The sequence below is a fragment of the Crocuta crocuta genome, unplaced genomic scaffold, assembly GCF_008692635.1.
Source record: "Crocuta crocuta isolate KB4526 unplaced genomic scaffold, BGI_CrCroc_1.0 scaffold235, whole genome shotgun sequence".
Lineage (NCBI taxonomy): Eukaryota > Metazoa > Chordata > Mammalia > Carnivora > Hyaenidae > Crocuta > Crocuta crocuta.
In genome coordinates, this window is record NW_027531285.1 from 3,068,026 (window position 1) to 3,080,180 (window position 12,155).

The window sequence follows — 12,155 nt, forward strand, 5'->3', positions numbered from 1 at the left end:
TTCTCTCTGACCCTCCCCTGCCCATGCTGTCTCTCTCTCTCTCCCTCTCAGAAATAAATAAAATATTTTTAAAAAGATTTTTTTAAAATGTCAATACTGCTCAAAGCATCTACATATTCAATGCAATCCCTATCAAAATAACATGAGCATTCTTCACAGAGATAGAACAGACAGTCCTAAAATTTGTATGGAACCAGAAAAGACCCAGAATAGCCAAAGTAATGCTGAAAAAGAAAACCAAAACTGGAAGCATCAATTCTGAACTTCAAGCTGTATTACAAAGCTGTAATAATCAAAACAGTATGGTACTGGCACAAGAACAGACACTCAGATCAATGGAACAGAATAGAGGACCCAGAAATGGACACACAAACATGTGGCCAAATACTCTTTGACAAAGCAACAAAGAATATCCAGTGGAAAAAAGCCAGTCTCTTCAGCAAATGGTATTGGGAAAACTGCACAGTAACATGCAGAAGAATAAGCCTGGACCACTTTATTACACCACACACAAAAATAAAATGGATGAAAGACCTAAATGTAAGACAGGAAGTTGTCAAAATCCTAAAGGAGAAAACAGGCAAAATACTCTTTGACCTCAGCCTCAGCAATTTCTTACTTGACATGTCTCCAGAGGTAAGGAAAACAAAAACAAAAATGAACTATTGGGAACTCATCAAGACAAAAAGTCTGAAAGTCAGAAGCCTACTGCACCCTCAAGGAAATAGAAAAAGGATGGGAAACTAGACATGGTAGTGTGGCACACTTAGGCATGAAAGAGACATACACACCATCCCAAGATACCTATGGCACCTGTGGGGTGCAGAAGGGGCTCTAAAAGCTCCTTTCATCCCCACATGTGGCATGGAAACTAACTCATTGTTACTCTTGCAGATATCCTATGATTGGAATGAAGAAGAGGTGTATCCAACAGGGCCTATGGGAGCCATTCTCAAAAGAGAAGTGGTAAGAATGAACTCAGGGAATCACCAGTGCTATGAAGCAGAGGAGATGCCAAGATAGTGCTGTATTCTACCCAGGTTGCCATTTGAGAAAGCATCATACTTAGCTTTTTCCATGAATCTGACAGCATAAGTTACTATATAGAAAATAAGGATCCAGTTTGGGACTGAACGAATCAAGACCTGGATGAAATAGTTCTCTCTCACGCCACCCACAGAGGCATATGCATTAGCCCTTACATTTGAAAAAATCCACCCAGGGGAAAGGATAGCAAGAAAAAACTGAATGGGAGGGGGAGAGGAACATCCTAAATATAATTAAATTTCAAAATTCAATGACTGAAAACCGACTGAATTTATTTTTACTCCAGAATGACTAACCTAACATTTCTGCCTCAGGCAAAATAAGGACTTTGAGACAAAAACCAAAGTGAATTATACAGACAATAAAGGAACGGACATTTGACAATCTTGTAAAGTAAGAACTACGCCCTCCACTGAGGTTCTCAAACTTTAACTTTTAGAGAACGTGGCAGAAGAGTTGGCCTGTCATTTGCCTGAAGACAAGTTCTGGCACTCATTGAATCCCTGTGTATCCTTTAGAAATAAATCTGAAAGTGCCAGTACCATCGCTAGTAATGAAGTACCAGAGAGTGAGATGCACCAGGAAACAGCTCATCGCATGTACGAGAACATTTAATGAGGAGATCTGGGAACTCATTATATACTCATTTTAATAATTTACAGACTGGGAACAAAGGTCCGCTTCTACAAACAATGATTTTAAAACTAGAGATCTTTCAGCAATCTTGCCCCTGAACTTTGGATTCTGGTTAAATAAAGTCTATTCAGGTTTTCAAATTAATATGAGCAGAGAAACATTGTTTCCATGCACTATTCTAAGCTTTCTTGAATTTAGTGAAAACCGGAAGATATGTTGTTTTGTTTCTCTTATTAATAGACTAAGTGGCTGTTCTTGTGTAGGGAAATGGTATAAACTTGCTTTCAGTATGTTTTACTGAGTATTAAGCATTTTTTTCCCCGATTCTGTTCAGTTTAAAACATTAAATACACCAAATTATATTACTTAATCTTAATCTTGTTTCTCAGACACCAATGGAGTTATATAATTTAGCCAATAGGTATAACATTAAAATACACAGTATTTTTGTACATGTGAGTGGAAAATATTGGCAAATAATCCAATGTAATTATCATTTGTGATCTCATATTTTGGCTTGGATCAAAAATCCACAACTGTGACAAAATGGCATGTACTTCAAACAATGATTGTTTTTCTACAGAAAAAAATGGGGGAAATTATTTGCAACTAAAATTTTTTTTTTAACTTTTCCATTACTGGTTCTGTTGTATAACATGTGGGCAAAATCTCCACAAAATGCATACAGAAGAAAATGTCTGCCACAAAGGGACATAAGTACTAAGAAAAATATTGATATTCTTATGAAAAAATATATCACATTACACTGGTAATCAAAGATAGAAATATGAAAAGTGAGAAGATTAGGTAAAGAAAACACTGAGAGAGCAAGGAAAGAGTTGGAGAAAAAGAAATAAAAAAGAAAGGATGGGGAAAGGAAGGAGATCTAATTTATCCTTTTGCTATTAATTTAATTTTACTATTCAAATCTCAGGAGTTCTTTCAAAGTTTCTTTCATTTTATATTGATTTATAATAATGTTTTGAGAGAAATGGCCAATTTATAAAAACCACTGACTATAAAACAAATACAATTTATCCTGTTCATACGAGGTGGTACTTACAATTAGACTTAAAAAGACAAAAACAGTAAATGGAGGGGCCTCTGAGTGGCTCAGTTGGTTGAGCATCTGACTTTAGTTCAGGCCAGGATTTTACAGTTTGTGACTTTGAGCCTTGCATCAGGCTTTCTGTCAGCACAGAGCCTGCTTCAGATCCTCTGTACCCCTAGCTCTCTGCCCCTCCCCCCATCTCTCAAAAATAAACATTTTTTGAAAAATAGTAAATGAAAAGTGGAAATGGCAAACTAGTAAATGCATTTTTCAATTTTGAAATTGGTCTAGAAAGTTTTCATTGCATTGAAAAAAATGCAACAATGTCCAGTTTGGCTTCAATATCATCATCTTCTAAGTCTTTGGTATAGTGATATTTGATATCATTATATTTTATTATATGAGTTAGGAATACATACAAATCAAATTATAGGAAATATGAGTGGCTTTTAAAATATAGTCATCTTTCTGCTTGCCTCAGAGGAAAACTGAGGTAGACATCAATTCAGTGGCTTGCCTCTGTCAAGGTTCCTAATGGTCACAAGATGGCTGCTAGAGCTTGGGCATAGTGCCAGCAACAAGGGCAAGAGGAAGAGAAGAGTGGCAGTGCTCCCTCACATGTTTCTTTTGCCAGAGAATCAAGAAAATTCATAAAAATTCCCCAGCTCCAGGGGGTAGAAAGGACTGTTGGATCAGCCAACCAACAGTTGTCAACAATAGTTTTTTAAGATCTATTTTTAATTCTGTGTGCTAAGATTCTAACTATGAAGTAAATCAAGTTCAAGAGTTCCATAATAAATTATAAAACTTTTATTTCAAAAGAAGTGAATATTCTAAGAAATAGGTTAACCTTTAGTTTCCCCAAATGTCAATTATACCTCTTTCAATGAGAACTCGCTTTCCCTCAATATCTGTGTCTACTAGGAAAATATCTATCAGCAAAAGAAACTGTGTTAAATTCCAACCAACTCACCTAGAAAATTAAAACAAGTCCTTTGTTGATTAACAATGGTATTAGAAGATCAAGACCCAGTATTTCGTATAAATATACCTAATTCTACCAGGTGGGAAGAACATTGAAACACATTTTTTTTTTTCTGGACCAAAGTAGTATTATTTTTTAAGTGGAGAATAATGCCAAGGTTTGGCTCCCTAAGTATTTTGAATATTTATTCTCAGTTTCATTTCATTTCTTTTTCATGTTTTACAATATTTCCACATGATTAGCATTCTAGAAAATATCTCAGCATTGCAATCATTTTTCTTCTTCTCCACTATTTTCACATACAGATATTAGTCAGAACTATTCTCAGGGGGAAAGTTCATAAAACAGATTTAGAAATGCTGGAACCTATCTTCCAGACCTACCAAGAAGAAGTGAGCAAAGCCATTGAACTATATTAGTACTTCTTCCAGTAAATTATTAGACAAGTTAGGTAAAACAAGTTAATGAACAATATCAGAGTTTCTTAAGTTGTCTGTAGAGGAATCCTCAGGCCTCTCTCTATAGCTGTATCTGATTCTGGCTAAATATTCTAATGGAGGCAAGACTTGGTCACTGAGGGCCTAGCCCTATTCCTTATCTTAGAAGTCTTTTGTAATTAACAATAGAACTCCCCTATGACCCAGCAATAGCACTTTAGGAATTTACCCAAGGGATACAGAAGTGCTGATGCATAGGAGCACATGTACCTCAATGTTCATAGCAGCACTTTCAACAATAGCCAAATCATGGAAAGAGCCTAAGTGTCCATCAACTGGATCGAGAAGATGTGGTTTATCTATACAATGGAATACTATATGGCAATCAGAAAGAATGAAATCTGGCCATTTGTAGCAACGTGGATGAAACTTGAGGGTGTTATGCTGAGCAAAATAAGTCAGACAGAGAAAGACAGATGCCATATGCTCCCACTTACAGGAGGATTAGGAGAAACTTAACAGAGGACCATGGGGGAGGAGAAGGGGAAAATTAGTTGGGGAGATGGAGGGAGGCAAACCATGAGAGACTCTTGAATGCAGAGAACAAGCTGAGGGCTGATGGTGGGAGGAGAGGGAAGTGGGGAGATGGGCATGGAGGAGGGCACTTGTGGGGATGAGCACTGGGTATTATATGGAATCCAATTTGACAATAAACTATGAAAGAAAAAAAAGAAGTCTTTTGTAGAAAGAGTGATTCCACTGAATTCAGGGAAATCCATGGGCCTCACAGGGCTGTATGCTAATCCTATGTTTGTAATTATTTAGATTTTTAAAGTATAGTTTATATTTGAAAAAGTAGAGTTTTGCTCTTGCCTCCAGAGACAGGCAAAGGCAGAACAGTCTTTATGGTTCAGTTTCTGTGGCCAGGGAAGGTCACACACATAAACTAGGAAACTATTTTTGATAACTTGGACTTGGAAAGACCAGCTGAGCTCTCTGTAAGCTATTTAAAACCTGCTCTGGATTCTCAGGCAGCACCAGATCTTTTGATTACATGTTTACAAGCCAGTCCTTAAAGATCTGTGTGGCTCTCCACTCCATAGCCAGGACACCTAATGCTATTCACTTTTCAAGTAAAATCCAGATACTAATGGAATAATCTCCCAAAATATCTATGCATGTAAATGAGTTCAATTAATCCTACTTTATAGAGACCAGCCAATAAGCTTTTGTCTAGTGTTACCAGGAGAATCTTCATTAAATCTGAGTTCAAATCTTATACTTTTCCAACTTAGTCAAAGTGCTCAGCATAAACTTGATGTCCTGGAAATAAAGTATTTGAAGAAATATAAGATAGATCCTGAGAAGCATGAGAAGGTAGTGGTTAAGTTCATGTCCTGGGAGCTGCACTGGCCTCACTGGATGACAGTCACAGCAAGGAAATGGCAGCGTTTGCACAGCTCCTGCCATGAGAAGCAAAACTGGTATCTCCTGCTACTACTGGCTCATGTTGGAAATGAGCCTGCTGGTATTGACCAGACCTCACAATATTCCAAATCAGACCGATATTCCCCACACAGATTCCGCATAAGGAAAAGCATATTCCTGCCTTTTCAAGAGATTTTAGATGAAAGCACTGTGGATGATTGTTAAAAGTCTCTTCCTATGGGCCTTGCAGATCCAAGACTTAGACAATAAAGGGGGTTAAGAACACAGGAGTTACAATTGAGCCTGGCCCCGACACAAAGAGCCTAATATAGAGTTAAGGAACAGAAAAGGGCAGAACTTAAATTAATACTTATACCTTTTCTAACTGGTGATATATGGCAGTCCCTTTCTACAAACACCCTCCCTTACACTGGCGGCTGGGATGAGGATAGATAAGAGTAGCTAAAACATAAACCCAAAAGCAAAGGTTGACACATTTAGGGCCTCCATGGTGTTTACACATTCAGCATCAAGTCAAAAAGGTTTCCACAAACAACTTATTAACCAGCTCAAAAACATTCGTCCTCTTGTGAGCTAGACAGAATGACTCTTAGCCTATCTATACACTTAACCTATAGCCTAATTTTAACATTATTAACTTAGGACAAATATGTATGTTATCCTGTTTTCACTAAGAATTCCTTGTTATTTCCTTAGTTATAAGATTTACTCAACCTCACTATGATTGGAGTAGTTCTGCAAGAATACTTCTGTAAAACCTGCTTCTGTACACTTTCCAAAGCATCTTATCACAAAGAGCTTTCCATTGTAAAAATTCATTTTTCTGATCTCATGTTGTCATTGGACCTTTAAATAAAGACACCAAAACCGACAGGACAGAGATGCCTGCCTGGTGATCAGAAAGATTCTCAGGGCTCTCTCACTCTCTCTCTCGTCGACACCATCCATCCTTCAGGAACCCCTGGACTTGCTGGAGCTGGCCTCCAGCACTCATAGACTCCAAAATCTGACTGGCTATGACCCTTGGCAGTTTGCTTGCTCTTCCTGTGACTTAGTTTCCCCATTTTGAAGTGGGGCAGATAATAATAAGCATGCAATAGATTTGTTGTTAGAACAGAATGAGCTTAATGTTTGGTAAGAACAACTCCCTGGAACATTGTGACTGCATCATAAGTATTAGCCATCATTAGCACAAAGCAAAAGATCTTGTTCTCCAAAATTACTTATTTCCCAAAAATAATTCAGTTACATAGTCTCTGTGAACAAAGAAAATTGGTATTGCTCTTCTGTGACACCAATGATCTATTTCTTTTATCTTGCTCTGGAATAAGATGTTCCTATCAATTGTGAAATAGTGGGTGTGAAGATTTGTAACTACAAATATTTCAAAAGTCTATAAATTACATTTATTTCTCCACAACTGAAATTAATTTACTCTCAAGCTCTAAACTGCATGTGTGACAGAAAGTTCATTCTTGCCATTTCAAAGTAATTTAATCACTTTTAGTTTAAAACTCAGTCTCTTATGACTATCTCATCTTTCTCTTGTCCTTTGCCCCCCTTACCCCTGTGTAAAGTTTCTAAGATTTTTTAAGTTCCTGAGATATTTGTCTTGTGCCTGTGGGAGAGGAAGGCTGTTCTTCCAGAGCTTTCTCTGGTGTGACTTCAGTGAGGGTAAACTTGGGCTACTTGGCCTTGGGCATTGCTTTTGTCTCACTATTTTTCCATACTGCCCTCATCTGGTGTAACATGCAGCCCATTGCCTTGGCATGGCTAGTCCATCCTGCAGACCCTGCTATAGGCTCCATAACTCTAGCCTTTAGTTCCTCTTTCAGATCTTAGTGCTTAGCCAAAAAGCACTAAGGGATGGGGATGAACTCCTTCATGCTGTTTTCGCCCAAGCATGCCACACCACCATTTCTACTGAAGCCACCTCTCGTTGGTGCTACACTACATTAGTCATCTATGGTTGCATAACTTATTACCCCAACACTTTGTGGTTTAAAACAATAAACACGTATTACCTCACTTTCTGTTGGTCAGGAATTCAAGAGCAGCTTGGCTTCGTGCTGGTTGTTCAGGATCTCTCATTAAGCTGCAATGAAGATGTTAATAGGGGTGCAGTTACCTGAAAGTTTGGCTGAGATTAGAGGACCCATTCCCAAGGTCACTCATGTCATTCTTGGCAGGAGGCCTCAGTCCTCACTGGCTATTGCCTAAAAACCTCAGTTCTTCACCATATGGGCTTCTCCACAGGGATTCTGAAGATTTCCCAGGACATGGCAGTCAGCTTTCCCCAGAGCAAGTAATCAGAGAGAACAATTTTAAAAGATGCTTTACTTGTAAATTTTTTTGATGTTTTATTTATTTCTGAGAGACAGCGTGAGCAGGGGAGGGTCAGAGAGAGAGGGAGATACAGAATCTGAAGCAGGCTCCAGGCTCTGAGCTAGCAGTCAGCACAGAGCCCGACACGGGGCTTGAACCCACGAACCACGAGATCATGGCCTGAGCCAAAGTTGGAAGCCCAACCGACTGAGCCACCCAGGCGCCCCAAAAGATGTTTTGCTTTAAAATAATGTTACACAGGACTCAGTGGTTTATGTGTCTCCCAAAGCAATTAAGGGGAAGTTTGATATTTAGAATTAAAGAGACGATAATCCTGCTCTATGATTATTCTCATTTGTTATTTATTTATTTAAGTTTATTTATTTTGAGAGACAGATACAATACAAGTGGGGTAGGAGCAGAGAGAGAGAATCCCAAGCAGGCTCTGCACTGCCAGCATGGAGCACCATGGGGGCTCGAACCCACAAAGAAGCACTGAGATCATGACACGAGCCAAAACCAAGAGTCAGAGAAGCTCAGCCCATTGAGCCACTCAGGTGCCCCTCTCGTTCGTTATTTAAATAGCTACTAGACATTGTGAATTTGAAGCTGTAAGACTGAATCTGCAAAAATAGGGATAATAACAACAAACTTTAAATCACGAAAATCAAATTTTGCCATATAATTATGGTACTTGGGCAGGAAATTGATATGAGTGTTATTTTAAACTGAACACACACACAAAATAACATTGTTTCTATAAGGCATATGAGAATTATTTTTTTAAATGCACACAGGAAAAAGTAGAGATAAATATCCTAATATGTCAGCCTTCTTCCAGGATGAAATAGGGAAAAAATACTGACTGGGAAAATGGCATTACCCTCATCCCAGTACCAGTAGAACCATTCAGGAAAGCTGAAGAGAGCATTTTAGTTTTTTGCAATTATTTTCTTTTAATCAAGCATAATTTACAAATTCAACACAAAAAGTACAGGAAGAAGAGCTGAATATGAGCAACTCTTTTATTTAAGAAAATAATCTTATAGATCAATATTAAAGAGACACATATTGTTTAAAATAATACAAGTCTACAATAGATAGAGGTATGAATTTAGGTCTCATTTCACAAATAATGTATTATAGTGTTTTCACCATTATTGATTTAGCAGATATGTAATCTTTATTAGAAATTTGGACCATCCTCACAAATCTGCATGCGTGTGTGTGTGTGTGTGTGTGTGTGTGTTTGTTTTTTATGATTACAGCTTCCTGCTCTGGTAGCAATTCATCAGCCACATCAGATAAAGAAGCATTTGAAAGCAATTATAAATCAATGATTTTCATCAAAACAAAATGAAAGAATTTAAAGAATACTAAAAGTAAATAAAACACATTGTACAGAGAAAATATTACACATAGATCATCTGGAGACGTGATCATTGGTACCCAAAACAAAATAGATGAACAGCTTAAACAGGAAAGCCCATAGAAAAGTATCTGCATATTTCTCTGACACAGAAAACAGCATCTGGGTTAATAACCTAAAAACAACTTAAGCCATGTGTGGTTTGTTGTGTCTGAAGTTGCACAATGAAACTGAATAGAAGGAGATGATTTCAGAGGGCATCTTTGTCAGAATTTTGGTTAAAGGGAAGGAGCACTCCTAAGTCATCAAACCCCTTGCATGTGTCAGGATTTATGACCACTTGCTGCCCTAGCCAGCTTGTGCTTTAGGAGATTTTCTTCAAGGCAGCACAAGCAATCAAATCTCACGCTAGAAAAAGTTCAGATTATAAACCCATAAGACATCATCCTGTTGTGTGACAGTCCAATTATTGGTGTGACTTAAGAAGTGTGTGTTGGGGGCTGGAGAATACAAAGAGGTGCTAGGACCAGGAATTCCCTGAGTCAGTTCTGAGCTTCGTTACTTCCCCTCCCCCAAATACCTCCACTGTTGGTGCCACTGTTTCAGGCGCTAATCTCAAACCACACAATTAAAGATTTATCCTTCTGGTGTTGAGTCATTCTGCATGCAGGCATTTTTTCTTCATTCTTGAATACCAGTGTGAAAGGTAAACCTTTTACCTAATAACATTTAGCGTAGTCCAAAACAATAACAAAGAAACAGAAATGGGCAGACAATACCTAAACAAGGGCACACAAGACAAAGGTTAGCTAATTTTCTCTTATAACTAAGACTAGCTTTGCCACGGTAAAAAAATTTTTTTAATGTGTATTTATTTTTGAAGGAAAGGGGACAGAGCTTGAGCGGGGGAGGGGCAGAGAGAGAGAGACACAGAATCTGAAGCAAGCTCCAGGTTCTGAGCTGTCAGCACAGACTCCAATGTGGGGCTCAAACCCAGGGACTGTGAGACCATGACTTGAGCCAAAGTCAGATCTAACTGACTAGTTAGATTTAACTAACTGAGCCACCCAGGTTCCCCACTTTGTCACTTTCAAAATGCAAATGTATGTTAGGTAATAATCATAACCATAAAAACTCATCTTTATTGAATGTGTACAATGAGCAGTATCCTAAGTGCTTTGCTGTCATTTATTTACTCAATTACTAAGTGCCAAATACTATTCTTCGTACATGGTTTATAGTAATGAAGAAAGCAGATACTATCCCTGCTTTCCTGGAATGTAGAGGAAGGCAAACAAGCTGATAAACCATGTATCAATAGGTGGTACGTGCTATGTTGAAAATAAAGGGAAAGATGCTTAGAAAACAAAGTCATTATCTCATTTAATATTAATAGCAAGCCTAAGAAGTACAAATGAGAAAACATGAGGTTCAGAGAGGTTAAGCAACTAGACCAGTCACACAGTATTTTTTTGACAGTGGCTTAAAAAAATTCTTTAATAAAATTGATAAAAAAGAATATTTAAGAATTTCTCAGCTTGTTTTCCTTTTCCACCCTCAAAAAAATACAAAAGTATTGGCACCCACACATATACACTCAGAATATAGTGACGTTCTCTACACAGGACGACATTAGAGTTTAAATTGCTGAAAAACCAAAACAATTCCAAGAAGTGATTACAGGAATTTTTTTCTTCAAAAAAACAGCTGACAGACAGTAAAGCTATTTAGATCGTTGTCAAATGTTTCCTAAAGGTTGCATTTCAACTAAAAGAAAATAAAAATCAAAATTCTCTCTCCCCTCCCCTTGCTAACACCCTTTAAGACTACATTTTCTTCCTGCTCCTAAGGGAAAATAATTGGATTTGCTCATATTTTCAGTTCTCTATGCACATGTGAAATTTGGGGCAGATGTGTCCAGATCAATGTGAACTTGACTCTTAACCACTGTATGGCTTTCATGGTTATTTTTATTTAATTATGTTCACTATTTGATGAAGGAATGGGACAATGAATAGCAAAGAAGAAAGGGAGAGACAATACTATACCTCTTAGAATTTCTAGAGAAAGATAAATCATAGTGTAGTGTCCATACTGCCAGTGATAAAAAAAAAACAAAAACTCCCCAGTGCTAGCTATGGGGTACCTGACACTCTTTGCTTGTCCCTAGATGGTCCTTACCATGCTACATTTTCAATTCTTTATTTTCTAATGGGCCATGAACTACTTGATGGAAGGGGTTATTTGTCATTCATGTTTATATTCACAGTATCTAACCAAGACCAAGGTTAGTTTCCAGTAAATAACTGTTGGATTAATAGGTTAGCAATTAAGTTAGAATCTGAGAGAATTCATTTTTGAAGCAGATAGCCCAAGTAATCTTTGTTCCAGCTGTTCTTTCCTACAGTCCAGAATACTTAACAGAGATTAGGTTAAGAGCTCTGATAGCAGAGTCAGAAATCCTAGGTTAGATTCTTAGCCACAGAACTTGTTAGTTGTATGCCCATGGCTTTTTCCTCAATTTCTCTAAGCCTCAGTTTCTTCATCTGCAAAATATAGATAATAAAAGCGCCTTTTTGCTGATGTATTAGATATAATAGTTCATCTTAAATTCTTAGCAATAAATCTAATATTTTATAATTGCTTCATACATATTGTTTATTATTATTATTATTTTAAGTAGTTGACACAAGCATGTAATTAGAGCATCTTGTCCTATAACTAGTTTATGTCAAGAACTTTTTAAGCAAAAGCTCTCCATAATAAAACCATTGTTACCCACTCACTCTTTCTGTTGAAATCCTCCTATTCTTTGAAGCACTGTAGACCAGATAGTTTTCCAGACCCTATGGAAGA